The following is a 27,949-nucleotide window of genomic DNA, read 5'->3' as shown; positions in this document are numbered from 1 at the left end:
TTTCCAGAACTTTCGGCCCAGTGGCAGTATGTGGTGGCCGGTGGTCATTTTTAGGGTTAGGGTCCTGGTTTGAGGCATTACATTTCCTGACAACCATGCAGACTGTTTAGAGCACAATGTTGCCAGATGGTCTTTGCCTTACCTGAAAGGAGCTGGTTGCCACGGATGCCGCCCCCCCCTCCCCGCCCCCCACCGCCCCAGGGCTGGGCTGATGGTGGAGATCGGGCTCACTCACCCTCTACCTCTGTGGATTTCATCAGCATCCTGGCATCAGGAGCAAAATGAGAGGCAGCTAAAGTTTGGGTCTGCTTCGAGGTGTTCACTCAACACCGGCTTTTCTCTCTTTTTGTCTTGACGTTTGGTGGTTAGCTTGAGCTTTCCACTTGCAAAATCCTGGGCTCTTCACTCTGAAAGAGACCTTAGAATTCTTCGGGTCTGCCCCACCGATTGCAAATTCCAAAACTGAAACATCCTTCTTTAAACCTATGGTGGGAGGATGTTGCCTCCAGGCCATGCAATGTCCCACAGATACCAAGGAAGGAAAGGCTAGCCCTGGGGGACTTCTCTGGCAGGCTCAGTGTTCCAGATTCATTTAACAGGCGAGACTGGAAAGTTATTTCTGTCAAAGGCACAGGGAGCAAAGTTTTAAGAAGAAAAATAGAGAATATTCATTTTCTCAGCTAGAAAGAACTTTGGAGAAGAGCTGTTCCTGCCCCGCCATTGTCAGAAAAAGACACTGAGGTCCAGAGTGGTTCCCAGGCTCATCCAAAAGGACCGAGCTCTAAGGCAGACTTATGATGGATTGGGTTGGGATCCAGGGAACTGTGGAAATTTCAGCAAAGCGTGTTAACCAAGATGTGAGGAAAGAGGAGGAGGGAAGGGAATCCTGCCAGTGAGGGCCGTGGGCTCCGAGGCACCTGGGGGAAGGTGCAGATGGTAGCTGTGGGCCACCAGGGACCTTTACAGATCTGCACCTCGGTGGACAGATACTTATAATGTTCTTGGCTGACATGGCCCTCCATGAAGCAGGATATTAGGACTTAGTAAAATAATGCATCCTACAGAACACATTTCATTGACTCCTGGTCTAGAAACATTTCTGGGAAGGTTGGGAGAATGCGAAGGCCCCATGAAATGGACTAGAGCTGGGTCCATAGGTGGGCACAGTCACAGGCAGCTGTCTTAGAGCAGTTTCTTTCCTGCCATCCCCTGGCTCCGTAATGCAAGAGCAGGGAGTGTCAGAAGCTGCCCGGTGACTCCCCTGCCCAGCGTGGGTTCAGAGCACTTGCCCACACAGGGTAGTGGATGCAGTGGATGGGGGCCACTGGCTCTGCCCCCATGCAACAAGCAGATCCTCCTGTCAAGGTAGCACCGTCAGGGGCTTCAGAACAAGGGGACGTGGCGAGTATGCCTCTAGTGACAGGGGTGCTCTCATCTTGGTCCTCTGCTATGTCCCCCTGCTGGACCACTCAGTCCCCCCTCTGGCCCCCCTGGTCTATTCCTCTATTCCTCTCTCCCCAAGAGGCCTCCTGATGGCAAAGTCCCTTTCGGTGGCCGGAGGAGAAGTCTTTGGGCAAAAGGCTATCGGGCTCCCACGGTGAGTTGGCTGAATTGTGTGCATATGGGGGTGTGGATCCGGCAAAGCCACGGCTCCAAAAGAGAAAGCAAAATGCCCTAGAACTTGGCCTCCTGCCCCCACAAACGTGGTAATTCCAAATGTCACCTTGGCATTTCCTTCTCAAATAAACTCTGTCTTGTTCCTATCATGAGAAAACACAGACCGCGGAACTTCTGTGTTGATTTCTCAGTCCTCTGATTGACTTGCTGTGTGACATGCTGAACTATTAAATTTTCTTTCATGGATAAATGTAGACATGGACTTTGTGATTTTTAGCTGTTGGGTACTGGAGGCCTGTGGTTTATTTTGAGTCAAAGAAAAGAATCTGGACTTCCATATTGTGTGAATGAGTGTGTGTGTGTGTTTATAGGAAAAGGATATAAGGTAAAGAGTAGCTAATATTAATTGATTGTGAAGAGCCACATGGATATTTTTAAAAAAACATCAGAGATGGTTCAAAGGGTAGGAGATACCTTGATAACATTGCCATCAGAAACTAAGGAATGGGGACGATTTGGGTAGAAGAGTTGTGCTTGATGGTTAAGTCAAGAAAGCAGAAGTAATTAACAAAGGAACACCTTGAATTTAAAGAGGTGCTTTGCCTCTCGGGAACACGTGAAAAATGTTTATGCTTCAGTTCTCTGCAGAGTTCTCGTGAAACCCACAAGGGAGATGCAGGGAAAAAACTCCACCCATTTTGAAGATTCAGAAATGAAGACACAGAAGGTACCTGACACAGTAATTCTGGGACAAAGGTGGGATTTGAATCTAGAGTTTCTTTTGTTAAGAATATAAATATTGGGACTTCCCTGGTGGCTTAGTGGTTAAGAATCCGCCTGCCAACGCAGGGGACACGGGTTCAATCCCTGGTCCGGGAAGATCCCACATGCTGCGGAGCCGCTAAGCCCCTGCACCACAACTACTGAGCCTGCGCTCTAGAGCCCGTGAACTGCAACTACTGAGCCTGCGAGCCATAACTACTGAAGCCCTCGTGCCCTAGAGCCCGTGTGCCACAACAAGAGAAGCCACTGCAATGAGAAGCTCACGCACCGCAATGAAGATTAGCGCCCGCTCGCCACAACTAGAGAAAGCCTGGGCACAGCAATGAAGACCCAACACAACAACAACAACAACAACAAAAAGAATATAAATATTTTTTCCTAGTTTGCTCTGTCTGAAAAGGCCTTGGAGAGAAGCTAGTGATTTCCCCGTACAGTCAACTCTTGGCATTGTGGGAAGAGAGAAGGTAGAGGACTGGGAGAGAGAGGAGGGGCCAGCGAATCAAGCTCATCATCACATCGTATCACGAGGGTCTTCGTGTCCAGCGTGGTGGGGACAGGCAGAGAGAGCGCCTGTAGACACTGGACCCTCTTCATTGCCAAGGTACCCCTGCTAGTTTCCGAATGAACACTGGCTCTGTGGAGAGAGTGGGCTTGGGGCTTTCTGGATCAGATCTACACACCTCCGTTTTCATGTCCACAAATGACCTCCTTGACCTACGGGGGGGTGGGGGGGGATCAGTTAAAACATGGATAGATACATTCATTTGGAATTTATTTTGGTGATTTTAGATTAGGAAGAACAGAACTTTTTCTCAGAAACACATATTAAAAGTGTGTTTTTGAGATTAGCTGTGTATCTTTAACGCATGCGTGTAATCAAAAAGACATTTGGAAACCACTGTGGACATTTACTTTAAACTGCAGATATTTATAGACAAGCTCAAGCAAAACACACTTGGTGCCAGAGACACAGATTGGGTGTGGGTCACTGTTTATAGGGAAAGATTGGATTTTTTTGTGCTGCGTTCTAGGAAACCTCCTGTGTTCCTGGGGGCGTTTCCTAGTAGAGTTATCTGTTTGGATGGTAGGGAGTTGATAATTTCCCTTGTGGCAATATTAGGTGCCACATGGTAGAGGATGTTGGAGGGGGAAGCTGGTGAAAGTTCAGAAGGAAACTCTATACTGTGTGGGGCTGCTAGATATTGAATGCACTTCAATTCCAGCCCTCAGTTCCTTATTAAAATACCTACTGAGGGATTCTACAGTTTCCTCTTAACTCACATAGTTACTCTATGGAGAATACTGTGCTTTTCACTCTTCTGTATCACCAGTGGAGGATATAAATTAGGATTGACTTTCTGGAGAGCAGATCGGCAACAGGGATCCAAGGCCTTATAATGTGAATACTCTGACCCAGTGGTTCCACTTTCAGGAATTCATTCCAAGGACATAGAGCTTTGTACACGATGCCTGAATAAGGCTGTTCATCTGACATTGTTCATAGGAGCAGATAAGCTAAGTGTCCAGTAGAATGAGGGTGGCTAAGCCATTGGTCATCACAGTGTCACACGGGCACGCCACGACCATTTACTGAGTGCCTACTACTGTGTGCCAGGCACACAGCAGGTGCCATGATACAGTCTCAAGCCCACCCGAAGCTCAAACTTTTGTAGTAGAAACAGACTTCATACATTGTGAAGTGGAAGAAAGCAGGGTACAAAGTATATTTACAGGATCTCATTTTCATCATATGAATAGAAACACTCTGGAAGACTGTCTGAATTAACAAGGTGTAGAAGCTTTGGGCAGTGAAGTTATAGACGAGCTTTTCCTCCCTTTTTATTTTTCTCTAGTTTCCAAGTTTTTTGCAGTGACAACTTATTATATATACTGTATATACTATATGTATATATAGTGTGTGTGTGTGTGTGTGTATATATATATATATATATATTTTAAACGTGGCTTTGAGGAAAGAGAGAAAGAGAAGTGAGCAGAACTGGGTTCTAGACCCAACTCTTTTTTTTTAAACTCGTGCTGAGCCCTTGAGCGAGCCTGAGAACTGTCCTGAACGTCCTCTGAACGGCTTGCGGAGAGGCCTCCTAGGGCTCCAGCTCAGGACACAGAGATCGCAGCTCTGTCTCTTCTGAGGACGCTGGGGATTTTGCTGCAGGGCTGGCAGGACCGGAGCTCTCCCGGGGAGCCAGACAGCAGATGGGCTGCTGAAGCCCTGATCCCTGGGCACTATTGGTCTCCAGGGCTCTGGTCCTCTAGGAACCTGGGGCTGTGCTCAAACCGGGAAAAGAGTTTCTGTATTAGTCATATAATTAAATTAAGGAAGTGCCTCTCACCTGGTGAAAAAAAATAAGCTGTGGTTGACTTGCACTAACTCAGCCTAATGTCCCCGCACCCCAAGCAAACAAGGATGGCAGCTCCATGGATTGAGCCTTGCCTGGTGCCTGTTCCAGTGCAAAAAGCATTTCACAGACATTTTCCTCGTTGAGGCTCATGATACACCCTGAAGTGTAGGTACTCATCGCCTCCATTTTACAGGTGGGGACCTTGAGCTCAGAAGACAGGTAACGGGAGCAGGTCATTGGAGTAGAAGAGGCTGGGATTCAAACCCCAGTCCATCTGCTTCGAAGCAACATCTTTTTTTGTTGTTGTTGTACGCGGGCCTCTCACTGTTGTGGCCTCTCCCGTTGCGGAGCACAGGCTCCGGATGCGCAGGCTCAGCGGCCATGGCTCACGGGCCCAGCCGCTCCGGGGCATGTGGGATCTTCCCGGACCGGGGCACGAACCTGTGTCCCCCGCATCGGCAGGCGGACTCTCAACCACCGCGCCACCTGGGAAGCCCCGAAGCAACATCTTTAACGTCTGTTCTGTACTGCCTTCCACTCCAAGAGGCAAGCTCTACCATAACCATAGAAACAGATGTCTAAAGCCAGGGGAGTGTGTGAGGGATGAGGTAATCTATCAAGTGGCAGGACTCTGGGAAGCTGAGGAATGCAGAGGCTTAGAATGGGCAGAAGGTTATTTCTGATAAAAGTGTTTTTTTTTTTTTTGTCTTGCGGCATCTTAGTTCTCCGACGAGGGATTGAACCCAGGGCCCACGGCAGTGGAAGTGATCCTAACCACTGGACCAACCGCCAGGGAATTCCCATTTCTGTTGAAAGTTGATGCAGAGAAAGTTACTCTTTTTTTTTTTTAACATCTTTATTGGAGTATAATTGCTTTACAATGGTGGGTTAATTTCTGCTTTATAACAAAGTGAATCAGCTATACATATACATATATCAGCTATACCTGTACATATATATGTATAGCTATACATATACATATATAGAGAGATGCCCCTCCTCCCACCTAGAGGGGTGGGATAGGGAGGGTGGGAGGGAGGGAGACGCAAGAGGGAAGAGATATGGGAACATATGTATACGTATAACTGATTCACCTTGTTATAAAGCAGAAACTAACACACCATTTAAAGCAATTATACTCCAGTAAAGATGTTAAAAAAAAAATCTACAAACAATAAATGCTTGTAGAGCGTGTATGGAGAAAAGGGAACCCTCTTGCACTGTTGGTGGGAATGTAAATTGATACAGCCACTATGGAGAACACTATGGAGGTTCCTTAAAAAACTAAAATTAGAACTACCATACGACCCAACAATCCCACTACTGGGCATATACCCTGAGAAAACCATAATTCAAAAAGAGTCATGTACCAAAATGTTCATTGAAGCTCTATTTACAATAGCCAGGACCTACAATAGCCAGCAACCTAAGTGTCCATCATCGGATGAATGGATAAAGAAGATGTGGCACATATATACGATGGAATATTACTCAGCCATAAAAAGGAACGAAACTGAGTTATTTGTAATGAGGTGGATGGACCTAGAGTCTGTCATACAGAGTGAAGTAAGTCAGAAAGAGAAAGTTACTCTTAGTTGCCTTTTCTGGAGGGTTATAAATGAGGAAACTGGGGTCTGAGTGAGTGAGAGAGAGAGAGAGAGAGAGAATAACCACCCTCCCTTATGCTCACTATAATAACCTTTCCTCCTGCTTGTGGTTTGAAATCAAAGGCCAGCTATTATACCTTACATACCTATACCTCCCCAAAGAGTGATAACTTATACCAAGACCTGACCTTTGTTGTTGACTTTTTTTCTTGAAATTCTTTCCTTGCTGGGTTCTAGCTTTGCTTAATTAGTAGGTATTAAAAGATGATAAGACAGGGACTTCCCTGGTGGTCCAGTGGTTAAGACTTCGCCTTCCAATGCAGGGGGTGTGGGTTCGATCCCTGGTCAAGGAACTGAGATCCCACATGCCTCACGGCCTTAAAACAGAGGCAATATTGTAACAAATTCAATAAAGACTTTAAAGGTGGTCCACATCAAAAATCCCCACAACTTTATAAAAGAGAAGATGATAAGACAAATAGGAGATACCAGGGACACACAGATAGGACAATTTAAGTTAGAATGAGGATAAGGAATTGTTTATTTTCCACATCCAAAGAATGTTCTAATATGATAGGTACTACAGTTGACCTTTGGACAGCATGAGTTTGAACTACGTGGGTCCACTTATATGTGGACTTTTTTCAATAGTAAATACTGTAGTGCTGCATGTTCCATGTGGTTGACGCCACAAATGCGGAGGAACAGCAAATAGGGAGGGATCGTGTATAACTCTAACTTATACACAGAAAACAAATAGCCAATTCTTCCTGTTGTGCATTCAAAATGCACACGTTGGAGTATTAGCTAATTATTTGTCATGCATTTGCCACCCATGACTAATCCTATTTTATGAATGAAATGAAAGCAGGGAGGTGAAAATACTTGCATGACCTCTCAAAGCTGAGCCATTGGTAGAAACAGCACTTGAACCCAAGTTCCCTTCTGCTAACTCACTAGGCTACTGTTCCATTTAAACCATGAGTCATAAGCCATCAGGAACTGGTACAAATACTCTGGTGGCTTTTGTCATCCTCTCTTCTTTTCTCTAAAGGGCCAGATAGTAAATATTTTAAGCTTTGCAGGCTATACAGTTTCTGCTGGGACCGCTCCACCCTGCCTCTTCTCGGGAAAGCAGCCATCGGTGATATATAAACTAATGGCTGGGGCTTTGTTCCAATAAAATTTTATTTAGGCAACAGGTAGTGGACGTGATTGGCTGGCAGGCTGTAGTTTGCTATCGAAGGCTCCTTCTTCTTCATTTCTGATGTTGGGTGGGAAAGTCAAGTTAGCCATGAGAAATGTTCAGTTCGAACACTGAGCAGGCTCTGAAGTTGGGTAAGAGGCTGATGTGTAAATTATGTCCGTGGCTGGGAAGGCTGGCCGCTTAGGATAAAACTGAGAACTGTATGTTCAAGCAACAGACTGTACCTAACAAGCAGTAGACGGCCACTCATCCCATGAACATGGGCGTGGCCTCAAGGGAGACGCTGGGGAGACCCTGGAGAATTCAGGGCACATGAACCCCTGAACTAATCAGCCTGGGGGTGTTTTCCGCTATTGAGGGGGCATAGTTGCATCGTCTGCCTGCACGGCCAGAATGTTCCATCCGGCCCACAGTCTACACCTACAATCCATTTCTCCCATCAGAATGTGGACCCCAGGAAGGGCCTAATTACCACAAATGTGTTGCAATGAGCTCCCTGTTTGCCTCCTCATCCGCAGCAACGAGCAGTTCTCATTAGCGGCAGAGGGCTGGGAGTGACGTAACGCATTTGCGTCGAGGCAATGGTACATCGTGCGGAAGTGTCACTAGAGATGGCTGATACCTGTCCCCTGAGAGGAACAGGTGGGTCTGCAAAGAAAATGACTTAAAAACTAGCTGTCCATGTGTTCAGCTTACCCGCAACACTCCCGCCTAGGAGCGTGCATTCTCCAAGGACAGTGTCCTGCACACTGGGCTGGGATTGGAGAATTTTGTCATTAAGGTCAGGAAAGTTTATTCCGGTTCTGCTGTTAAGAGAGGGAGTGCTATTTTTCTTTCAGCAGAGACAGCACGGGATCTAGGACCAAGATTAGAAAAGTTTTTCAGCAAATCTTCGGGGAGTTGTAGAAAACTTCGAGAAATCCTAATTAATTCCAGGAAAGAATTTCAATGGTTTATTGATACCTTCAACTATAAAGAGGGGAAAGAAGAAAAGGTTTAATCATTCTGCTTGGGAGAAAATGTACGGTATTAGGCACAGTTAATGTAAATAATGAGCGAATAATTCTTAAAGTTGGCTCTTAACTCTCATTCTGTTATAATTCTCTTTATATTTTACATAATAATAGTAAACGCTTGTATAGCATTTACCCTGTGCCATGCATCCCCGTAGGTGCTTTACAAATGTCCCTTTATTTGATCCTCCTTGCAGCCCTATGAGGGAAGTATTATACCCCCATTTTACAGGTGAAGGTAGTAAGGTACCAGGAGGTCAAATGACTTGGCCATGCCGGCAAGCTTGACTAGCCTATGTGCTTGCCCCTCCTGTCGCCTGTCTTTTAAATGGATGTCGTGGCAGTAAAAAGTACGAGTGTATTCCTTCTAATGGATCCATCGTTTCCTAGAACAGATCGATCAATCCCTCATTCCATCCCTTGCTCAGCAAAGATTTCTAATGTTTACTGTCTGCTGGGCAGGACTCTGTCTACTTGGCTTCTCAGGCATAATGACGGTGGGTGGTGATGGCTGACAGCAGTGTTGGGTGAGGTGAAGGAGAGCTCCAGCTGTGTGCCCTCACCTCCACGAAGGGACTTCAGCCCAAGCTGCAAACCTGTTTCCCAAGGGCGCACCTGTTCACTAAGCTCACGGGACAGGTGTGGCAAATCAGAACACCTGTGCGTTAATTTGAAGTGAGAAATGTCACTGCCTAGAAGTGGTCTGGTGAGCTTGGGAATCAGGAAGGGAAGGCTTGGATGATTTCAATGATTTGAATGAGTGCGACTGCAAAATCAATTGCTCACAGCCCCCTGTGTAGCTAGATGCCATTGTTGCTGAGGCCCCAACCTCAAGGCCAGGGTTAATGCTGCCCAGTGCACCGGGCTGGTCTTAGAAAAAGGTCCACCTTTGTGGAATCTGTAAGGGCCTCCAGTACCCTGACCCTCCCACCCAACTCCCACCCCTCCCTCCCTTTCAGGAGGACACTTAGTTCTTTAGATATGTTAACGCAGCCCACCCTGCAGACTGGGGACTGGGTGGTCTCTCCCTTTGGGACTTTGTATATCTATATCCCATCTAGCACAGGAAAGTTTTTTCTGTTCAAGCTGGTGGGGTGTGTAGGACAGAGCTGAGACCCGGAGGGTGACTGAGAGCCCTGGAAATGAGCAGTGACACTAGGTTAAGGGCAAAATCAAAGGTCTAGCCTACTTGCACAGGTTCCATGGGCTCCTCCTGGCTTCCCAGCTCACTCCTTGGAGAAGGTAATCACACACCGCCTTGCAATGTCGTCATTTTTAACATTAAAGGAGTGGTACCAAGAAATGGCAGGTCCAGTCCTGTGTGCAGAGGCTTTGGGTAGTTGGGGAAGAGGCCTCAGAGGAGGGACTGGAGGGCGCAGTTGCTGTTTTGAACTGAGGGGAAGGGATGGCCCAGGCTGGGCGGAGACCCTGGGCAGGGGGCCTGGTTGGAGTGGAAGGAGAGCTGGAGCTTCAGCTGTGCCCTCACACTTCATTCAGGGCTGCCTTTTCCGCAGCTGGACCAGTGTCCAGTCCACTCCCCGTCCCCTTCCTAAATCGGTCATCCTTCAGTATTCAGACCCCAACCAGGCTTGGACACCTGGACCTAGTCTCGCCCTATCTGTTTTGCTGCAGCTTAATAACATAAATAACATCAATAACATCAAAGGAAAGGGCTGGTCACGGACCAAGAGGGTGTAGCTGAAAGGTGACCCGCTGCAGAGTCCCCCTGTTGCTCATTAACAAGGCTTGAACCCACAGCTCTGCAGGGAACTGAAACAGGGCTCTCTCTGCTGCATGGGTTTGAGGTGCTCCCTTTTCCCCAAGCTCTACTGGGAAGCTGCTGCAGCAGCCAGAGGCCAGGAAGGCACACCTCGATCAGAGGAGGGGGTGGCCCTCAACTTTCTCGCCTTAGTGGGGGCGGGCAGGCCAAGAAGCAGACCTGGTGAGTGCGGATGGCGCCCTGGCTCGGAGCCTGCTGGATCAGACTGCTGGGTTCACTCCCGGCTCTGCCACCCCTTAGCTGAGTAACCTGTGGCAGGTCATTTTAACCAGCTTGAAGCCCAGGTCTCTTGTAAAGATAATCGTACCTTCCTCAAAGAGCTGCTGGCCGACAGAGGAGAGAGTCCATGAGAAGCGATGAGCCTGGCACACAGTAGGCGCACATGGGGAAGATGCGGGCTGTGTGTGGCCTGAAGCCTATTCAGTTTGGGGTAGGAGGGAACTCTTTAAGAAAAGAATGTAAAATTACAAATATGGAACCAGGTATAAGTAAGCATTTATTTCAAATGATAAAAGAAAACACAAAAAAGTGTATGATTAAAAAGCTGACATCCTAAACATCATGAAATCAAAATAACATAATATTATTATTGATCAGCTGTTTAACATGTGTCTATGTTACTTTTCTTCCTACAGCTTTTGGGCTCTGTACTCTTTGATCATTTCTTCATATGATAATGGTTTTGGAATGCCGTTTTCTCTCTAGAGAATAGCAAGATAATTCACCCGTTCCTATAGCACGGTTGGTTGGGGTTTGTTTTTTACAGTTGATAGTTTAGAAAAAAAGTTTTTTAGCTTTACAACTGGTTGTCGGTAACGTCAGATAAATTTTTAGGATTATTGTCAAACTTGCGGAAAGCTCTTTCAAGTTTCTTTCAATGTGTGAGCTGTAAGGTTTCAGAGCATTTAAAATTTTTGTATGCAGTGTCTAATCTTAAATATAAAAGATGCCTATTAGACACATTTCTGGAGTCCTTACCTGGGCCGCGGAAGGGGCCTGTGTGAGTGAGGGGTGTTGAGGTTTAAGCTTCAGTATTTCATGGTAAATTTTCCTGTGAGTACTCAATAAATGTTAACTAGATCATATTTTATTATATTTACTGACACTCATCTTTTTAATTTTATAGTTTTAGATTTACTAAAAATGAATTCTCATTGACACTAACTAGAATCTTAATTTAGTTACATTTGTGCAAGTCGTTCATTCAGTATCATTTGTTGACTGTCTACTTTGATCAGTCTACCTCACGTTGATCGTTGGGAGCCTTCGATGACAGAGTGGCAACACACAGCTCAGTGTCTTCATGTAGTGACTACACAATAAACTAAGGCACTATTGTAACTGAAAGTGGGGTCCGGCTGCTCGCCGCTCAAAAGCCAATAAAGAGCCAAGTTGGTGGAAAGGAGAGTTTGCTTTACTTTGGATGCCGGCAACCGGGGGGTGGGGGCGGGAGCGGGGAGGGGGAGGGCCGACGCCTGTCCAAAGGCCAAGTCCCCCTCCCTGACAATCAGGGGGCAAGAACTTTTATAGACGGAGGGAAGGGGCTACGTGCAGAAACAGCACAGTCAGCTCTGACCGTCATCTTGAAATTGGTCATCTGTGGTCTGACCAGCGTCATCTTGATTGTTTTAGCTACAGTTAATCTTCTGTTCCAGGGTCGGTTTGTTCCCATTTCTTTGAGGCCGGTTCTCAGACTTGTGGCAGCTGATGTCATGGCTACAGCCTGCTCATCATGTAGGTAACTTCTTCCACCTGGTGGGGATCTCAGTATCTATATGACAGCTCACGGCATACGGCTCAGAATATTATCTATAGCCCTTAAGGAGGAACTAAAGGTCCTTGACTATGCTTAATGACTAAACTATTATTATTTGGTCTCCTCTGACTGTTTTCCTTTGTTTCTGCATTTTCTCACTTCTCTGATTAAACTTATTCTTTGGCTGAAGTTTTTCCACAGACAAAATGCAGGCAGAGGACATGGTGGGTGAGGACCACAGGGTCCTGCTCCGTTTCACTATGACCATCATCACCTTCCTGTCAGCACCCGATCTGGAACTGGGCACCTGGGGATATAAAGTTCAGATATTGTCCCTCAGGGAGGTTGGTATGGGCTCAGCTTAGGGTCAAACTCTTGAGACCTGATTGGGAGTCATGGTTTGTATCAAATTCTAGGTGGAGCTGGCCTTCCCTCTAGCCATGAATTCTTTCCAGTTAATCTCCATTCATGAATTCTCCCTTCATCAGTAATGCTCTATTAATATGGCCAAATTTATACATTCAGCCGTACTTTTAAAGTGCTCATCGATAATGTTTAATTTCATTTTTCTCCCAAATCTTTTTATTCCTATTAAGTCCAGTCACTAAATTTGTCAAAATGCTGTTTTCTCTATTTTTTTTATTGACGCATAGTTGATTTACAATGTTGTGTTAGTTTCAGATGTACAGCACAGTGACTCAGTTATACATATATATTCATAAACATACACACGTATATATATTCTTTTTCAGATTCTTTTCCCTTATAGGTTATTACCTATAAGGTATAAGTATATTGAGTATAGTTTCCTGTGCTGTACAGTAGGTCCTTGTTGGTTATCTACTTTATATATAGTAGTGTGTATATGTTAATCCCGAACTCCTAATTTATCCCTTCCCTCCCTTCCTTTCCACTTCGGTAACTATGTTTGGGGTTTGTTTTGCCTGTGGGTCTATTTCTGTTTTGTAAATAAGTTCATTTGTATTTTTTTTTTTTTTTTGGCTGCCCTCCGCAGCATGTGGAATCTTAGTTCTCTGACCAGGGATCGAACCCATGTGCTCTACATCAGAAGTGCAGAGTCTTAACCACCAGGGAAGTCCCCCATTTGTATTTCTTTTTTTAGATTAGTTTTCTCTATTTTGTAATGTTAAAGACTTTACTCCGGCAGAAACATCCGTGGACAGGGAGTCAAGAAGTGGTATCTGCCACTAACTCTGCATGGGGGATGTGTTGGGAGGCTTTGGGTTACAAATAACAGAAAATCCAGCTCAGTGTCCGAACAAGACAGGAAATGTGTTGGCCCATCCACTGAGTCCTGGCTGGACCTGCCTGTTCTTCTACACCAGTCCACTGCCCCTGGAGCTGATGATGGGATCAATCCTGCCCAAACCACCAGGCTGGGGAATTGGGTACTGTTGAGAAGGGAGAGAAGAACAGACACCGGAAAGGAAACTACCAGTGTGCGTTCTGACATGTGGCCCTAAGTCACTTCACTTCTCCGGGCCTCAGTTGTCCCATTAAACTGGGGGCTTGTCCGAATCCATGAGTGAAGTCCTTCCTAAGGGTAAGCTTTATGATTTTATTTTTACTAATTGGTTCTCGTAATGAATGAACAAACCTTTTTTTGGCCAGTGCTGTAGAGCTAAGAATGTAATTAGGAAACAAATAGCTCTGTTTCGATAAGTCAGGGCAGTCAGCCTTAGTAACTTTCCTCCTACCCATGAGTTGCAGATTTTGATCTAGAAAAATGAGCAGTGGAGGATGTGAGGGAGGAGCCCCGGAAAACAGCATAGAAAGCCTGCTTTGACTTAGTAAAGCATATTTTGTTCACAGCAAAGCATAATTTTGTTCGCAGCAAACGTAACTTGGATGTTCGTTCACAGGAGATCCGGGAAGGTCTGGGCCCGGCTTATTTTTCTTACCATAACCATTGGAGGCTCTGCTAGGAAGCTGGTATCACAAAGAAGCCGAGAGAGGTTTAATTTGGATTCAGAGGGAGCTGGTGTTGCCAGAAGCCAGAGAATGACTCTAAATGGCAGTGGAATCAGATCCCTGTGGTTAGTTGAGGGTTTCTCAAGAATGAAACCACAGACCTCAGCTTTCTACTTCATCCACTTTTTATGGAGCCTTTGGCCAGTCTGGACATGAGATCCCAGTAGTGGCACCAGAAAAGCTTTCAAGGAAGCATCTGAGGGTGGTTTCTGAGGGAATGAACTCCTGGGCCTTGGTACCAAAATCCAGTTGGGAGTGCCGTGGACGTGAGGGTGGCATGGGTGCTGGAGATGGCGGTGAGCTGTGGGGGCCTGTTTCCTCCATTCCCAGTGTACAGAGCTGTGTGTAGACTCTGAAGACCTGTAGGGCCCAGGGCTGCCTCAGTCGGAGAGTTTACCCTCCTGTCCAGGATCTATGGGGAAGAGTTAATCTGATTAGTAGTACAGTCAGTATATTTTTATTGTGGTTGGCTCTTTTTTGAACATATGTATAGAGTTGGCAAAGGTTGATCTGTGCCTTAATCTAATTCCCTGCAATATAGCGTTTGGAAATTCGTTCTGGTGTGGTGGTCGGTGGTGTTTCTAAACCGGCAGACAATTACCACCTAACTCTGTGTGCAAAGTGAAAGAGAAAGAATTCGAAAATGGTTGCTGGTCAGATGTCTGTGCCTTGGAAGCATTAGCCTGGAGTGAAACCATAAGATCTTTATCCCTGTGGTGGTGGGTCATTTGTTGGACTGGGGGGAGGGAACAATGAGGACTGGAGAGAGAGTAGATTGTTTTATGAGTTGCCTCATGGGCACCTTCATAGCTGCTTGTTCCTTCTGCGGGTCCATGTCCAGATGGGAGGTAGGGACAGGCTTGGAGTTTCAGGCCCGGCCTCTGGAGTTGTCAGCTGTCATGAGGTTTTTTTTTGGTTGTTGTTCCAAAAATCTTTGTGTTTTATAATTCAGGCAGGAGCTCAGTGCTGGTGTGTGGCCATTACCCTGGGTCTTACGGCCTTTTGTAGATGTTTGTTATTCACTGAATGATGTCCATGTCTATGGGAGCACAAGCAGCTGAGCCTGCAGAAGCAGGAAGGGCGTGTATGTTTAGTGGTCCATTTGAAGAATGCTACGCAAGAACCAAATCAGAGAAACCCATAAACCTCCGACGAAGAAGCCCAAGACGTAGACTGCAAGCAAGTTACACTCTGTGATCTTAGAAATGAGATCTTGGGTAGTATAAATAGATCGGAGAGTGCGGTGCTCAAGAGGATGGGCTCTGCAGGCCGAAGAGACTTGGGGTCTTAACTTCTCATTTCACCTCTTAGTGCCGATTATTGACCACCAGCAAACAACTTTTATTTTATTTTATTTTCGCCACGCCACGCAGCTTGCGGGATCTCAGCTCCCCGACCAGAGATTGAACCCCGGTCATGGCAGTGAAAGCCTGGAATCCTAACCACTAGGCCACCAGGGAACTCCCATAACTCAACTTCTTTAAGCCTCGGTGTCCTCATCTGTAAAAGGGGACAACGGCCCCTACCTGGGAAGGATAGTGGAAGGAGAAAATAAATAACGCAGGTAAAGCTCTTGGCATGGTGCCTGGCATGTAGGAAACATTGGAGAGCTTTTGTTGTTTTGTCTGCTGTCTGATTTTTTGGATTGCAGTAATTGGGTACTTGGTGTTCATTGTTTTGGCTTTTGTTATTTAGGTGCCTTGAACATCCCCAGGCAAAACTGACATTCCCTTTGGTCCTCCTCAGGACAGTTAGGAGTAAGGCGGTGTTACGGTGGTCTGTGGACAAGCCAGGTTTCCCACCAATGAAGGAAGAGGCGAACTCTGCCTGTCAGACATGTTACTAGGGAAGAGCCCCCTGTGGCTCGGTTTCAAAGCAATATTTTGTCCCCACCCTTCCACAGAGAGGTGACAGAAATCTAGTCAGTCTCCGAAGAGTGGTAGAGAAGCTGAGACTTCAACGGGATGCCATTTTAGACGTCTCAATTTCTTTGGATGGAATTGGGTTTTTACATGTTTGATTCAAACAACAACAGCAACAAATCTGCAAGAACTCTTTTGCACAGAGGACCGAAAGAATGGCTTCTTACTCGATACAGAAACTTGGGTAAAAAACATGCAAACACGTGAAGAACCACCAGATTGCTGTCGGTAGGTGGCAAAGTACTTTGCTATAAATATTGCAGGACTCCTCTTTCTTTTAAAAGAAAAACTTGCTTTGCATTTCAGACAACAGAAATGGCTGGACAAGTCTTTAGTTCATGTGCAAGAAACTGAAAACAATGTGAAAGATTTTCCTTAAATGGAGACAGAGCTTGGCCTGGTCTCACGTTGAAGTTCAAGCCCTGGTCTGAATTGGCCTTCCATGTGTTATTTCTCTTATGTTATATGCAAGGTTCCCCTGCCCAAGACCGGGGAATCATTCATTTTTTTCCTGTAATCTTGAGGTGTGTACAGGGCACGACTCGGCCTCAGACCTTTCTGCTTTCACTTTTGGTTATTCAGAACCTCCATCTGGCGGTATTTGACTGTGAGTGTTTTCTGTGGCTTTTCTGTGGCTCCTGTTCAAAGTATTCAAAGCAGTTTAAAAATACATAATGTTCAGCGATCTGACCAAGAACTAATGTAAGTACTTATTTGAAGACTATTTTTAACTCTTTAACTCTTACTATGTCTTAGAAATAGATACTAAGATTTAAAAAAGGTTTGAAAAACGTAGGACTACTCCACAGTCATAATGGTTTCAGTGGTGACAGTAGTTGCAAACAGCACAGTTTGTAAAAACAGAAGAGCTAAAATTCTTTCTTTAATATTAAACAGGAAACTGAAAGCAGTCTGCAGCAATGTGGTGGGTTTCCAACAAACCTGCGGGTGGGTTTGTCTGTGCTGAACAGCCTAAATGAGACATTTCCCCTTTTATTCTGTTAAGATGGTGAGTTTTCATGACAATCTCAACCAAAACATGACCATTGGAAGCAGGTTCTGTCTTGTTAGATGTTAAAGCAACCGGTTTCCACTAGAACCTAAGGAAATTTGGAAGCGAGTTGCAAACCTCTCAAAGAGTGGAAAATGCACTTTTGTTTCGCCTTTGTGCAGGGCTGTCACTCACCCAACATGTGCATGTGAATATTATTTCCGAAGACCTGGGCTTCATTTTAAGGTCAGCCTTCAATTTCGAGAGAATATAATTTGCTGCTATTTTTAGAGCATCATGATTGCTCGTAATAACTAATGGAAAAAACTCAACAGAGAAATAAATGTCTAACAGCTGTGTCTGCTTAAACTTGATTAAAGGCAGTAAAAAAACGTAAACAGAAGAATGAATGTGACAATGGACGGAGGGAGAGACAAGTCTCCCTCATTGTGAAAAGTTTTACAGACCTAACTCGTTCTACTTCGGAGGCCGGAGGTGTCTGTGTTTAAAGTTTACTTTACTGTTTGTCTTGAGTGGGATCAGTGTTGTAGTGAATAATTTATAGGCAGCATGAATGAGCTCATTAGTCACCTTTTCAGACTTGAAATGAGTTTTGTGGTTGTCATTACTCGAGCCTTCTGTTCAGCCGCCGCGCACAATGAGAGTTTGGCAGTTGGCCGCCTTGTTGTCAGGCAGCCTGCTCACCCATTAGGTCTGCGTTGCTTTTGTGTTTCCTTGAAACCTCCTTCTCTTCCTGTGCCGGCCCAGGGACTCTTACATTTCAGGTGCCTCTTGCACCCCAAGTTGAAATGAGTTTTTCGGGGGTTAAAAATGATCTTTTAGTTGCGTCTGCCAGCAAGAATGAAGGAGATGGAGTGAGCTTTTCTTTCTAGCAACTCCTGTGTAGGATTCCCTTGGTGCATGGTTTGATATTCAGGTTCTTCAACAGTAGCAAGCTAGGGGGTCCTTGTTGAGCGGCTGAACCGGGCTGTCGCATGGTGGCAGGCGTTTCAGGCGAGGAGATGTCACTGGAGTTTGGAGGGGGCCGGCTGTCTGGGAGTAGGTGTGCGTTAGTTACAGCCCTCAACATCCGTGTGGTGCGGGTGTCTGTGGATGAAGAAACTTATCCCAGCAAAGCTGCCTGGCCAGATTCCCAAGGCCAAAGAGAACCACGTTTTTCCTACAAAGAGATCGACAAGACGACCTTGCAGGAGCCCAGCCAGCTGGAGGGTCCCCGTCACTGGGAATGGCCATTACTTCTTCCCCATCTCTACGTCTTCCCAGTTCAGATTATTAAGAGAAAGCAAATGGTTGCGGCTGCCTCCTTACTGCGCCCTTGGAGACTTGCCTTGGGGGCTGGTATGAGGGGGAGATGAGCCTGGGCATGCCAGTAGCAGGTGGGATTGCTTTGGAACGGACGTCATGACGCTCATCCCTCCCTTTGAACTTGGCCTGGGCAGCCTCCGGAGAGCTCTGACGTCCACTCTCTGGGACTGGACTCCATCTGGAAGTCCAGGACTCTGTGGCATGCCCACCTTGGCCTTCGGGTCGCCTCTGCTGGCGCTCCTGGTGCATGGATGCTTGCCCGGGGAGTCCCAGCCAACCGCCTGCCGCCCCGTGCTGAGGCCTCTTTGACATTAGCTATGAGCAACAGGCACTAATGGCTGCCATCGCCAATGTGGGCAGCACCCCCTTCTGGGATCCATATTGTCAGACAGCTGGCCCCGAGGCAAGGAGGAAAGATGCTCAGTATTCCTCTCGAGAAGAAACGCCTGGTTGTTTAGGGTCCAAATCTTTGGAGCCAGAGTCACATGGCTTTGAGTGCAGAGAAATGAGGTGCTGTTGATCGCACCCACCGAAAGACAGCAATCCAGTTAGCCACTTCCTTCCCAGCCTCCACCCCTTAGCGATGGATCACTCACAGGCACTCATGCCTCACACTTTATGGGCACGTTTTGCTTGCATCTGAATCACAATATTGAAGGTACAAGAGATGCTATTTTTGGAAGGAGGCAGGGTTTAAAAACTGAACGTGTTGGGTGAATTGCACTGCCCAGTAGAGGAGCAGAGACTTCAGGTTTGGCTGTCGTAATAAATTGAGTAACTTGCTTATCTTCATAAAAGGGCTTTGTACAGCAGGGAAATAAGTTGATAATATTTTTAATCTATGTAATCTCTCCAGAGAGTTCACCAGATTCGGAGCTTTTACTTTGTTTTAAAAAGACAGATCTTCAGGAGAAGAATTGATTGTTTTCTTTCACATCCCTCCGAAAAAGTAAAATGAGAGAAGTTATTTCTTGGCATGGTTAAGACTTTGGCAGACATAGTCACCGAAACCCATGAGACTGTGGTACTTGGTGTACTTGCTGAAGAGAGGAAAACAATAAATGCTCTTAAAAACGTTGGAGGAGGAAAAGGTTGATGATGCTACTCTTTCACTGATCCGTAGTTATTAGATACCAGTTTGAGAGAGGAATAAAAAAAGAGCATTTTTTTTTTCCCGTTAAGTGATTGATTTTTTTGATTCCCACTAATTCCACATGCTACGAGCAGAAGAGAAGTGTAAGACGGGGTCCTTGCCTCTCAAGGCACTTAGTCTGTTTGACACTCAGTAGCTAGTTGATTTGTTTTTTATTACAAAGGTACACCATACCATGTTGATTATGAAATAGAAGCTGAACTTTGCCTTTTTGAAAGTAGTCCCTTTTCATTCAGCTTAAAAGTCCCTTTTTTCCTTCTACCTCCTGGTCAGTTTTTCCTTTCTTGAACCTCACCGCTTCCGGCCTTTACATCCTCGACCTCTAAGAGGTTCTTTAAGACAAAACCAAATGCTCTGGATTGATCTGACGCTTCCCTTGGTAGGAACAGGGCTCTAAACTCTGGAGCCAAACTGTGTGGGTTCAAATCCCAGCCCCATCACTTACCAGCTGTGTGACCTTGGGCAGGTGGCTAAACCTCTCTGTGCCTCAGGCTCCTCATTTAATAAAATGGCCATAATAACATTATCTACCTCACGTGGTTAATGTGAGGCTGAAACAGTGAATATTTGCAAAGTCTTAGAACACTCACTGGCACTGAATAAGTGGCCAATTAAATACAATCGATTTCATTCTTCACGGGTTCCATATTTGCAAATTCTCTTACTTGCTAAAATTTATTTGTAATCATAAAATCAATACTTGTGGTGCTTTCATGGTCATTCGTGGACATGTGCAGAGTGGCAACAAATATGAGTAATCCAGGGGCTTCCCTGGTGGCGTGGTGGTTGAGAGTCCGCCTGCCGATGCAGGGGACGCGGGTTCGTGCCCCGGTCTGGGAAGATCCCACATGCCGCGGAGCGGCTGGGCCCGTGAGCCATGGCCGCTGAGCCTGCGCGTCCGGAGCCTGTGCTCCACAACGGGAGAGGCCACAGCAGTGAGAGGCCCGCGTACCACACACACAAAAAAATATATATATATATGTGTGTGTATATATATATATATATATATATATATATATATGTAATCCAACACACACATTCCCAGCTGAGACAAAGCAACTCTCCGCCTTTTTGTTTCAGCTTTCATATTGTAAACAAGCGTCCTTTTAAATGTCTCTTTAGTGTCACTTTTTTGGTGTGCTTTTTGTTGGCGATTTTGCTGTTTAAAATGGCACCCAATCACAAGTGCTGAAGGGCTATCTTGTGTTCCTAAGTGCCAGAAGACTGTGATTGCCGTGTGGAGAAAAGACAAGCTTTTCCTGTGTTCGATAAGCTTTGTTCAGACATGAGTTCTAGTGCTGGTGGCCGTGAGTTCAGTGTTAATGAATCAGCAATATATATTACATCAGGTATCTTTAAATGGAATCGGAGAAAATAAGGTAATGTATTGATCAGTTAATGAAATTGTTGTGACCGGTGGCTCGCAGGAACCTAACCCTAGATTTCCTCTAGGAGCAGAGGTTCAATATTTGCTAATTCAGTGCTTGACTGAATGATAAGAATTGACTGCAGATAAATGGAATCCAAGTACTCAGAGGGGCAGCCTCCTTTAGGACAAGCTTTTGACTGCAGGGAGTATCCCTGGGAGGGCGGGAGAAGCAGGAGTAGTTCTGGCCATGCAGGGTGTGCCTCAGCTGGGCACAGATTTTTCTGGCAGATTGAAAAAAGCAACAACCAAAAAGATGCAACCACATTTGGTCCCTTAGAAGCATAAGTTTTCATAGAAGATCCATCTGGAAATGGAGAGTAAATGTTCCCCCTTCCCCACAAATTCTTAATTCAAGAGTATTTTCCCTCATCTTTGAACCTACCTAAGAGTTTGTAGAAAACGTTTGATACTCAAAACCAATAAATTGAAAGCTTTCCCACAAGCAGACAATAGACCCCATTATGCAGGGTATAACGTTTGTTATACTTAGCAATTCTCTTGTTTGCTTGGAGCACCAGCCTTTTCAGAAAGGGATCATTTTGTCCCTTCTGATTGAAAAGATCACAAAATGCTTCAATTTGGTGAGAAGTTTTGCCAACATATCTATTTTCCCCCAAACTCTTACTTTATGAAATGTTTGCAAATTGTTTCACACATACAGTATATGAGAATGTGAAAGTGATTCAGAAAAGGGAAAGCTTCACTTAAAACGACTGGAAAATGCAAGTAGAAGGGAACAAAGGGAACATGGGTAACTGTGGCCCATATAATTTAATAAACATCCACCTGAAAACGTTGTTGCATATTTCAGTGTCTTCACTCAATACATACTGAGTGTCTTCTGTGTGTGTCAGACACTGGAGTAACTTTGCTGTGTACATTGCTGAATAAAACAGGTATGGATCCTGGTTTTACGGGGCTTATTATCTCATGGGGGTAGGCAGTCTGGTGGGGAAGTTTACTGTCTTGCTTTGGCATGTCCTTAGGATAAACTCCTAGAAGCTGGAAATTTAGAGTCAATGACCATGCTCGCTTAAGTTTTAATTCAGTTCACCAGACTGCCCTCTTAAATAGTTATACCAAGTCACGTTCCTCCGATACCCACACCAGTATTGGTGTGGTTATTCTTTTTAAGTCTGGGCCAATCTGATGGATGAAATGAGATATCACAATTGCTTGAGTTGGCATTTCTGGGATTTTGTTGCTTTTTTTTTTTTTTTTTTTTTACTGAGGTTGAGCATCTTTTCATGGGTATATTGCCATTTGTGTTTCTCCTTTTGTGAATCTGCCCCATTTCTCATTAGGGTGATAATTTTCTCATTGAGTTGTAAGAGTTATAGATTTAAAATATTAACCCTTTTTCATATGTATGACAAATACTTCCTTGTATTTTTTTTTTGTCTTTCAACTTGATTTATGACCTCTGGTCTTACAAAGTTTAAATTGTTTTGTAGTCAAATATGTCATTATTTTCCTTATGATTTATTTACTTAACAAAAATAGCTCTAAGTGCCAGGGCACTGTTACATGTGTTTTACGGATATTCATTCATTTAATCTTTATCACCACCCTACGAAGTGGGTCTTGCTGTATCCTCCATCTTTCCCCCTTTTTTTTTAAGATGAGGAAACTAGGGTTTTCCCTGGTGGCGCAGTGGCTGAGAATCCGCCTGCCAATACAGGGGACACGGGTTCGAGCCCTGGTCCGGGAAGATCCCACATGCTGTGGAGCAACTAAGCCCGTGCGCCACAACTACTGAGCCTGCGCTCTAGAGCCTGCGAGCCACAAGTACTTAAGCCCGCGCGCCCAGAGCCCGTGCAAAGCAACAAGAAAAGCCACTGCAATGAGAAGCCCGCGCACCACAACAAAGAGTAGCCTCCGCTCGCCACAACTAGAGAAAGCCCGTGACCCAATGCAGCCAAAAACAAACAAATAAATAAATTTATTTAAAACAAAAAAAGATGAGGAAACTAGGTAGAGAGAAAGAAGTTAAGTACCTTGATTAAGGTTACCCAGTTAGTATGTGGTGAAGTGAGAATACGAACGTAGTCCCAGGCCACTAAGCTATATCAGCTCTGGTCTTGGTATTAGGCTCTCTGTGTGTGTTTAATTGTGGTTGCTTCCTAAATGCTCACTGAATCTTCCCCATCCTTGAGGGCAAGTGCCACATCTTTTATTTCTCCCAGTTCCTTCCCAGTGCCCTCCACACAGTACTGGGCGTGGTATGGCTAGATGCTTAATAAGTACTTTTTGACTTCTGGATCATCAGCTCACACTTCTGTTTATGCTCGAAGAGGAGCTGACAGGTTCTATATTTTCCATTTTGCTTCCAGCAGGTGACTTGATAGGCTCGGGTTTGGCTAGGGCACCTGAGCTAATGAATGTCCCTCCACGGGTTCAGCTGTACCTTCCCTTACTCCACAGCCCTCCTTCCCTCTTCATTATAAGCCTCCTGGCTCTAATCCCTGCTGGAGAAATTCTAATAAGCCTTTTCCCAGGCACCACCCTTCAGAACCTGTCAGGTAAACACCAAGGACGCACAAGAGGAAAACCCCAAGAGGGGATAACCGGAAAGCCCAAAGGTGCTTGAACGAGCCTTTGAAACTCACCAAGAGATGGAGGGTCTTCCAGCTGTGGTCCTGGGTGTCTCTTCCTTCTGCAAAGGAGGGAAGGAAGTGAGGAACTATTTTACTACGATGGACAGCATTCTCACATGTTATCTCAAAGACACTTAGTCAACCCACAATTAAGGAGTTATCTTTGAACATAATCTCTTGTCTTCTCATATTCAGTCATTGGATAGATTCTCTTGGTTCTTCCTGTGAAGACTCTCATGCATTCATTTTTTCCAGTCTCACTGACTACTTTCTAATTCAGTGGGTCCCAAAATGTGGTCCCTGAACCAGCAACAGCATCACCTAGGAGCTTCTTAGAGACGCAAATTCTCAGGCCCCAGCTCAGACCTACTGAATCAGACACTCTGGGGGTGGGGGCCAGCAAGCTGAGTTTACGTAAGCCCTACAGGTAATTCTGATGCACATTCAGGTTTGAGAACCACTGCTCTAATGGAACCCCCCTTTTATTATTCAAACATTATAAATGTGTTGGGTACTCATTGTAGAAAATTTGGAAAATATAGACAAGTATGAAAGAAGCAGGCAAAAAAATTACCCCATAACTCAACCCCACAGAGGGAAACACTATTTTACTATTTTAACATTTTTTCGTATTAAAAAATGTTAAAAAAGATAATCTTTGTTTCTGTATGGATTACTGCAGTGCTTTCTGATTGGTTCTGTCTACTTTTGGTCTTCCATTTCCTTCTTTCCGCTCCCAAAACTCATCTTGGGTCCATGATCCCATTCTTCTTTTTTAAAATTGAGATATATTTGACATATAACACTGTGTGACTTTAAGGTGTACAGCATACTGGTTTGATACATCATACTGAAATATTATCGCCACTATAGCATTAGCTAATACCTCTATTGTGTCACATAATTATCATTTCTTCTAGTATTGGGAATAATTAAGATCTAGTCACTTAGCAAGTTTAATGCTTATAATACAGTTTTGTTGTGTGTAATCACTGTACTGTGTATTAGGGCTCTAGGACTTATTTATCTACTAGAGGCAAGCTATTCTTTTTTTTAAAGCATATTTCTGATAGAGCAACTTCTGGATCCAAAAATACTCAATGAGTTCCTCTTCCCCTCTGATTACTGTACATAAACTGCTTACCTTAGCATTCAGGGAGTTTTGTGATAGGATGTTTCCTCGCTTATCCACTAATATGCATGCTCCATAAGGAACAAAAACTTTGTATCCCTGGAACCTAATAACGTCATGTACTTGGTGGGCACTCAATATATTTGTTCAAGGAATGAATGCATCTTCTTTTTTTTTTTTTTTTTTTAATTTATTTTTGGCTGCCTTGGGTCTTCGTTGCTGCGCGCAAGGGCTTTCTCTAGTTATGGCAAGCCGGGGCTACTACTCTTCGTTGCAGTGCGCAGGCTTCTCATTGTGGTGGCTTCTCTCTGTGGAGTATGTGCTCTAGGCACACGGGCTTCAGTAGTTGTGGTGCACGGGCTCAACAGTTGTGCCTCGTGGGCTCTAGAGCGCAGGCTCAGTAGTTGTGGCACATGGGCTCAGTTGCTCCACGGCATGTGGGATCCTCCCGGACCAGGGCTCGAACCCGTGTCCCCTGCATTGGCAGGCAGGTTCTTAACCACTGCGCCACCAGGGAAGTCCTGAATGCATCTTCTAATACAGTCAAGTCATAGTTGATAAATCTGTATGCGCCATTCACGGCTCCTGCCTGGAAAAGCAGTTTGTGCCGTGGCACTTTCTCAAAGTGCATATGCCTGGGACCTGTCCTAGGAGATTCTGATCTATTAGGTGTGGCTTCCCAGGTATCCCCAGTTGGGAAGCTCAGGTCTAGAATGTCCCTTCCCGGTTTCTATGGACCTATGTTTATTATTCTCCTTCCAAAGTCACCTCCCTTCCCCTCCCCAGTCCTGTTGTACCAGATGGTTCTACTATGCCTCCTGCTGTTAGGAGGGGAGAAGGGAAGAGTTACCTGAATTAGGCCAAGCCGATCAGTTTATTTCCCTGGGAATCTGAACTATGTAGCGGAAGGCTGAGGCAGTCTGAAGGTGGTGGGTGCTGGCAATCAGAAGGTCCTTTGCACTTGCCGCTGGCAGCCATGTGTGGTGATACATGAGTAGAGGAAGCCGGCCTTCAGGGAGGAGAGTGGACAGACATATAGAGGGAGGTAGGAAAGACAACTTGGTCTCAGCGGGAAAGAGGTGAATGGAGGGGAAAACCACCTAATGATGCCCCAGTTCCACGCAGTCCAGCTGTGCTTCCTGTCCCAGGCTTGACCCAAGTTCCCACTTGGGTATCCTTTTCCCTGGAGTCAACTTGAAGGATCCTGTTCAGAAGCCCGTCTTTCCAGGCCTGCCTCAGATTCCTCCTCGTCTTTGAAAATCCCTCAGGTCTTCTCACCTGCAGCCCTCTCTCACTGCCATCAGTTCAGCTGTTACGATGGCCTGGAGAGGGATCGCGGGGCTTTACGCTGAACTGTTCATAAATAATCGCGTTGGCTAAATAACCAGTGATGAGGGCGGGGCTTTAACGTTCCAGGGCATGTTGGAGAAGAAAGCGCAAAACACCACGGCGAGGGCCAGTCCTCTCCACAGAGGAGGAACCTGGGGTCCCAGGCTGATTGCGGACTGACTGGGCTAGAATCTGGGTTCTCCCGGTCGCAGATACAAGTACTCTCAGCCCAGGCCCAGATAGGGCCGTGGAACGGTCCCATCAAGTCCCCAATCAGGAAGTAGGTGTTGCCCAAAGTGAGTTCTAGAGCACACCTGGGATTCTGCTGTCAAACGTGTTTGTAAAACAATGATTTAAACAGTTCCACTTGTTTCTTTGAGGCTTCTCCGGCTCTAAGGCACAAGGGTCCTTCCTGCAAGTTCAAGAGGGGAATTGAGAACGAGGCTGTTCCTAAGCGAATTTGGCTTTTGCCCCCGTTTGTCAGGCAGCAGGTCCCAGAGATAGGAGTCTATGGAATTATAAGGTGGAAAGACCACTCTAAGCCTTCTTTTGGCTTTTAGCAAAGGTCTGTATTCCCCATTTCAGACAGACAGGCAACCACGTGTACCCCGCTCTCCACATCAGGCAGGGCTGGTCCACCACTTCCTCTTAAGGATTACGATACCTTCTCACAACTCTTGCTGCATTGGTAACGGGAGAGAGAAATTCAGAAATATGTTTGAGAATGGAAGAAACCAAAAGCCGCAGAGGGGAAGAGAGGTGAGCTCATGAAAGGCAGCTTACCTCACCTTACTCCACCCTCTGCTCAGGGGCTGCTCCTGGCCCTAAGCTTGCTGTGTCTTTAAGTTTCTGTTCACGTAGGATGGCTGCTTTACACAGAGTCCTTGTACAATAACCACGCGCTTACATCGCGTCCTTTTGAGCTCTGAGGAAGAAGGAAAGGACAAGGGGTGAACGTAACTGCCACCTCTACTTAACATGGAGATTTCCACCTACGGTGTGTGAGTGTGGTCGGGTGCGGAGGCTTGGGACCTGGCAGTTGAAGGGGAGGACGGAAGAGGACTATTTCTTCCTCCCCAAGGCAGCAAAGGTCTCTGGCCTTGGTTCCTTTGATGAGAGGTTCACCAGCCTCAACTGATAGGCAGATGGAGGTATCTGCAATAGACTGAGCTCCTGTCCTGGCTTTGTTACCACCTCTGACCTTTAGAAACTTCGACTCAGGACTTCAGATATATCTCGTTTGTCCCTCTTGCTTCACGCTTTTTGCTTAGTGACTTGGGGTAGGTCAAGTGTTCAGTAATTTAAGGGGTGGGGCTGGATGACCTCAGGCTGCCCCTGGGCCTTCACCTCTGAATCATCTCCCAGGTGGGTGGGATTTGCCTTGGCACTGGTAAGTAATAAGGCCTGTGGTGAGTGCCCTGATGAAAACTTACCACCCACCATCTTGGAGCTTTGTGAAGTGGAACGACTCTCAGATTGATTGGGGTTTCCTTATTTTTGGAAATTAAAAAACTCAGAAACCCAGTGGGATTTTTCTCCGCCTTTGGCTAGGTTACAAGGTACTGCAACCTGGAGGGCTTTCTGACGGAGATCACTCTGGGCCTTCCCACTGGTTTTCCTGCGGTTTTCAGAGAGCTCAAAAGGGCCTGTCCTCTGGCTCAGGTCGTGGCCGGCAGAATGACCTGGGCTTCTCTTCTGCGCAGGAACCTGCTGCTTTGGTTACCTGGGCGTGGTGTAAAATCGTATTTTTATTTATGTCACCACCAGGGTGTCCCGTTGGACTCTCCTTTCATCTTCTCTTGGTGTGGCTTCAGCAGCGGGTGGCCCATCTTTGCAGGCGCCTGAAGACTTGGAGTGGTGGCCCTGCGAGTTGTCGGTGGGGTTCGTGGAAGCTCTAAATATGAAAGACATGAGGCTTGTTTTCGCTGGAGGCTTAGAGGTCGGCTGGGGCGTTG

The 27,949-nt window shown here is 45.8% G+C and overlaps 1 protein-coding gene and 1 long non-coding RNA gene across 8 annotated transcripts in view; one reads left to right on the top strand and one right to left on the bottom strand.

Moving 5' to 3' along the window:
* Positions 1–27,949, top strand: part of FOXN3 (forkhead box N3) — a 404,931-nt gene that overhangs the window by 136,480 nt on the left and 240,502 nt on the right. The gene's annotated exons all lie outside the window — the stretch shown is intronic.
* Positions 244–27,932, bottom strand: LOC115867348 (uncharacterized). Its single transcript, XR_004045079.2, has 5 exons — positions 27,718–27,932; positions 26,778–26,919; positions 25,516–26,674; positions 23,546–23,592; positions 244–407 (listed from the first exon to the last, which is right to left on the bottom strand). It is a non-coding gene; the product is annotated as an uncharacterized lncRNA (long non-coding RNA).

This window comes from Globicephala melas, chromosome 2 (assembly GCF_963455315.2).
Source record: "Globicephala melas chromosome 2, mGloMel1.2, whole genome shotgun sequence".
Lineage (NCBI taxonomy): Eukaryota > Metazoa > Chordata > Mammalia > Artiodactyla > Delphinidae > Globicephala > Globicephala melas.
The sequence above is the reverse complement of the archived record's forward strand: the minus strand, read 5'-3'. Positions and strand labels throughout refer to the sequence as shown.